This window comes from Vitis vinifera, chromosome 16 (genome assembly GCF_030704535.1).
Source record: "Vitis vinifera cultivar Pinot Noir 40024 chromosome 16, ASM3070453v1".
NCBI classification, from domain to species: domain Eukaryota; kingdom Viridiplantae; phylum Streptophyta; class Magnoliopsida; order Vitales; family Vitaceae; genus Vitis; species Vitis vinifera.
This window is the reverse complement of record NC_081820.1, coordinates 6,510,254-6,515,979: the sequence shown is the minus strand read 5'-3', so window position 1 is coordinate 6,515,979 and position 5,726 is coordinate 6,510,254. Positions and strand designations below refer to the sequence as shown.

Sequence of the window (5,726 nt, the reverse complement as noted above, 5' to 3'; positions counted from 1 at the left end):
AATCAACGACCCAAAATCTTTGATTTTTTTTATTTTTTTTCACTTCACATTTGGCCGGCCGGGTCATCATCAATGTAAAACCACAACAAAGCATATATATATATATATTAGAAAACAAAAATGCTTTTAATTTCATAATAATAATAAAAATAACTAAATATAAAACTAATTATTTTCAACTAAAAAATTTCCCAAGTTAATTCATTGGGCTAACCACTAGGCCGGCTAACTCATGACCAAGTTAACGTTTGAATAGAACTAAACAAGAAAGGAATCTGATTGTAAGTCCAACTAGTTGACTAAGGGGTCTATCATGATTTTTAAAAGTATTTCAAGTTTTTATCATGGTTTTAAAAATCGGACCGACCGGCCGGTCCAACCGTTGACCGGTCACGGTTCCGGTATGGTCCGACCAATTAGACCGGAATGGTATTGAACCGGGGTTGGACTGCTTGAACCGGCTGTCCAACTAGTAAACCGGTTTTTACCCGACCCTCTCATCCCTTCTTCCAAATTTATTTATTTTTTAATTATTTTTTATTTCATCTCTATATTATTTATTTATTTTTATATTTATTATTTTTTTACTTCATGTTTAAAACTTATGATTTTAATTTAAATTAATAAAAATTAAAATTTTAAATCAATTTCTGATTTTAAAATAATTTTTTTATTTAAAAATGAATTTTAAATTTTTAAATTTTAAATTAAAATTATGATTTTAATTTAAATTTTAAATTTGAATCTAATTTTTTGATTTTCAACTAAAATTTTAATTTTTAAATAGTATATAAATTATTATTTTTATTTTTATAATTATTTTAAATTTTAATAATTTATAAATTATATATTTATGACGTCATCGGTTTGACCGTCGGTCCGACCAGTGAACCATGAACCGGTAGCTTTTTTGGTTCAATGATCGGTCCAGATCTAAAAACAATGGTTTTTATAGTCAAAATAATATTGCTTTGAAGCCTTCTTGAAATGTAACATCCTGTCGACCACGATCTGCTATATTTTGCTTCATTTGATTCCTTGCTATCGCCAAGTTTTCCTTGAGATGTTTCAACAATACATCTCTAGTTGCTAGGCTATGATCAACTTCATCAACAGGCGAAGACCCCATCCGTTTGAGGATGGTAGGCGGAACTCATCTTGAGTTGTGTACCAGACATTTAAAAAAATTCCTACCAGAACTTGCTGATGAAAATGGGGTCCCTATCACTAACAATAGACCGTGGCATTCCATGTAGTTTCACAATGCCCTCAAAAAAATTTTCCGCCACCACCTTTGCTATAAATGGATGAGATAAGGGAAAAAAAATGTGTGTATATGCTGAGATGATCAACGATCACCAGAATGGTGTTTCGACCATGGGAGGATGGCAACCCTTCAATGAAATCCATAGTAATATCATCCCACACTTGGCAAGGGATAGGAAGTGGTTGGAGGAGTCCTGCTGGAGAAAGATTATCAGTTTTGTTCCTTAGGTAAACTTCACAAGATTGAACATACTCCTTGACTGTATGATGCATGGAAGGCCAATAGAATTGTTGTGCTAGCCTCTTGAACGTGCATAAAACACCTGAGTGACCCCCCATTCTTGTATCATGGAATTCTTTAAGTAACTAGTGAATCAATGGTGTGTTGGGTGGCACCACTACCTGAGTCCTATAAAAGACTAACCCGTCCCGCCAAGAGTAAGGTTGTCCTGGATTGTTGTGAGCTAATTGGCATAAGCGGTCCATATATGGATGATCTTTAGTTGTCGACTTAATGTCCTCCCATAACCCAACATGCGGTACAAACAAAGCATTGAGAATAGGACTTCCCGAGACCCTTGACAGCACATCAACCACCAAATTTTCACGCCCCAGATAGTACACAATCACATAGTTGTAACCCAGCAGCTTTGCGACCCGATTTTGTTGCTCCGGAGTCCCAATGTGTTGTTCCATGAAATACTTGAGACTGCGTTGATCTGTCTGAACAAAAAATTTCTTGCTAAGTAAATATAGTCTCCAAGTATGCACCGCTTGCAGGATAGCTAACATTTCTTTGGTGTAAGTGGACCAAGAGCGTTTGGCAACTCCTAAGGCCCGACTCATGAAGGCGATTGGTCGGCCTTGTTGGGTAAGTACAACACCAATTCCTTCTCCAAAGGCGTTAGTCTCTACTGTAAAGGGCTCATTGAAGTTCAACATGGCCAAAATGGGACTGGTGGTCATGGCGTGCTTGAGCTTGAGGAAGGCATCTTCAGCTTCATCGTTCCACTTAAATTGCCCTTTTTTTAGTAGGTTAGTGAGATGACGTGCTATGAGCCCATATGTAGACCCTCCATTTTGTCTCTTTAGCACATGTCTTTAAGTTCATTTCCAGTGCTCCATAGGAGTTCCTTGGTGGCCCATTGCTATTCATACTACTTGTATTTTCTGAACCACTTTGGAGACTTTAGTTAAGGGGTTTATCCGGTTCCACATTATGACCTTAGCTGCCTTTCAAGCTTAGACTAGACTTCACTTAGGTGCACTTTAGGTTAGACTCAGTTAAGCCCACCTAGTCTCACCCTAGGCCCATTTAGGTACACTTGGCCCATTAGACATTTTTAGCGTGACTTGTATGACTTGTATGGTTGCATGACTTGTGCGGCTTATATGACTTTCTTTATTATTTTCATTTCATTTTATTTTATTTTATTTTAAATTTTCTAAATCATATTTCTTGGCCTTTTTGGGCATGAGGAAACGGGCTGCCATCTATTTGGAAGGAGGATCACCAGACTTTTGGAGAAAGGAAAGTGGCAGATTTTTTTTTTTTTGGTAGGAGAAAGGAAAGTTTCCTTTTGGAAAAACGGATATAAAAAAAAGATTGGAAAAAAAAAAAGAAGAAGAAGAAAAAAAGATAGGAGGTTTTAAAAGGGGAGACTGACAGCACACAAGAGAAGATGGGGGAAAGGAGGAAAAAGGGAATAGATAAGAGAATTAGAGGAGCACCTTGAAGAATGGCTATCGTGTCATCAGTTGCTTACATAAGGATATCACAGGACGTATGATGATAGTTGAATCTGGAGATTTCATTCACCTCACTCGTTTGAGTATTTAAGATGCAACCCTTTGTTCTCTGTTTTAGGATATTTTTATTTCTTGAAGCTCTATGATAAGAACATGATTTGGAGCTTTGCAAAACCTGCCGAAACTAGGCTATTCTTCTTTATTGCTTTCATGCAATTTCTTACGTTTCTTCCTCAATTGTTCTTGCTATATTTTTCTCTGTGATTTCTGCATTTCTTGTATGTGTTTCTACCCCCATTATGCTTTCAAACGCCACAATGGATATATGCGGTCTTCCACATGAGAAATCAAGGACCCATAACCAGTGTTCAACTTGCCTCTGAAGAATCTGGAAAGAGAAAACCCAGAAAGATAAGCATTCATGGCTTCTTCTCATTAGCAACTGCAAACCCATCAATAGATATGGGATTTGGAGCCAATCTGGGAATTTTTAGTGTCATCTTATGAATACTTCATCTCCATTGTGAATTGGAACTATGCTTCGGTATTGAGGAAGGTGATTTCTTTAGTGTTTGGGTTGACTGCAGTTTAGTTTGCCTTGTGGTTTACGTGGATCCATCTGATTCGCTCCCATCATTGATCAAGAATAGGAAACCTATGGTCAGGATTCTGATTTTGGGTGGAAGCAAAATGCTGAATCTGTGAGGAAGTTATGCATTGAGACTACTGATCAGTCTTCCATTGAAGGTAAAGAGAGTGTTCTGGTTTGCCGGGATGCAGACTTAGGCTTTGGATCCTCCATGCCAAGATACTCCCAAATTTCGGTTCCTGTGATTTATTCTTACAAGACTGTCGAGGGTTCTAGACCATCAAATTCATCAAATTGAAAGCTTGCTTGTTGATGAATGCAAACATACATATATGGATGCAGTTTCCTCAAATTTCTGCGCTTTAGAGTCTATTCTTGCAGCACTAGCAGTGATAGCACATAATGACATGTCGAAAGAATGTCGGAGTTTCTCAAGGGTCGCATTTCATTTCATCATCTCAGGTTTTCGCGAAATCCCCTATTTCTCTTTCTTCTTCATCTGATCGGGGTGATCTCAGCAATCCATTTTTCTCAGAAGCTCCAAGCCCCATGTTGTGTTAGTTCCCGTAAACATTCAACAAGGAATATCTCTAGATATAAGCAATCTCTTAACTTGAGGTTTCACATCGGAGAAATTACCGGTTTCCTCATCCATCATTATAAAGGGCTAAGCAAGTCAATCGGAGGTTTGTCTGCTCAGTTGCAACAAAAAGCTTACCAAAGCAAGTTGAAGAATCCAAAATGGATATGCCAAAAGAAATCTTCCTGAAGGATTACAAGCTTCCTGATTACTACTTTGATACGATGGATTTGAATTTTTTTTGTTGGGTGAGGAGAAAACAACTGTCTATTCAAAAAAGAATTGTCTTACCCAGAATTGAAGGTTCTCCTTTCCCACTGGTATTAGATGGGGTAGATCTGAAGCTTGTTTCAGTAAAGGTCAACAGCAAGGAACTTAAGAAAGAAGATTACGTCCTGAGCTCCTGCCATCTGACACTCCCATCACTTCCAAGTGGTGAATTTGCTCTGTAAATTGTTACTGAGATATGTCCCCAAAAGAACACATCATTAGAGGGCCTTTACAAGTCATCCGAGAATTTCTGTACACAATGTGAAGCAGAGGGTTTATGAAAAATTACATTCTATCAGGATCGCCCTGATATTATGGCAAAATACACATGCCATAATATTGTTGTCTAAATGGAAATCTCATAGGGCATGGAGACCTTGAGGGTGGCAAACACTATGCCATTTGGGAGGACCCCTTCAAGAAACCTTGTTACTTATTTGCTTTAGTTGTTGGACAGTTGGAAAGCAGAGATAACACTTTTGTTGCCCGTTCAGGCCGAACTATATCCTTGAGGATCTGGACCCCAACACAAGATGTACCCAGGACTGTCCATGCCATGTATTCCCTCAAAGCAAGCATGAAATGGGATGAGGATGTTTTTGCTCTTGAGTATGACCTGGATCTGTTCAATATTGTGGCGGTTCCAGATTTTAACATGGGAGACATGGAAAACAAAAGTATGAATATTTTCAATTCCAAGCTTGTCTTGGCATCTCCAGAAACTGCTACGGATGCAGATTATGCAACAATTTTGGGAGTTATTGGTCATGAGTATTTCCACAACTAGACTGGTAACAGAGTGACATGTCGTGACTGGTTTCAGCTCAGCTTAAAGGAAGGATGCAAACTGAAATCTACATGGTCGGATTCCTCCATTCTCTGGACATTTCTCACCATGAAGAAGCTGGTATTCAAGAAATGGTGGACAACTCAGACTCTGAGACGTCAGAATGCCTGGAGGAGCCCACGGTTCATGATGATGTCCAGAATGGTTCTGCTCAATCCTATGTCAGTGGAGCCGAAATCATCGAGGCCAAAGCCACTATGTTAGACAATGCTCATCCAACCGCTCTAAAGATCTGAAAGCCTATTGAAGGAGTTGCTTGATCAGAAAAGTATTATGAAGCAGGCATTACATTTCGGAATGGAGGGTTTAGTAATTATCTTGCATAAGATTCAGAATACTGTCACAAATATTAATGAGAAGGAAGTTGCTGTCATCCAGTCGTAAGATGAAGTTCTTTGTCTCTCCTATCACTCATGCTACAGTGC

The 5,726-nt window shown here is 38.4% G+C and overlaps 1 pseudogene; it reads left to right on the top strand.

Annotated features, from left to right (window-relative positions):
* Positions 1–4,022: 4,022 nt before the first annotated feature.
* On the top strand, positions 4,023–5,505 carry LOC100250932 (puromycin-sensitive aminopeptidase-like; annotated as a pseudogene).
* The last annotated feature ends 221 nt before the right edge of the window (positions 5,506–5,726 follow it).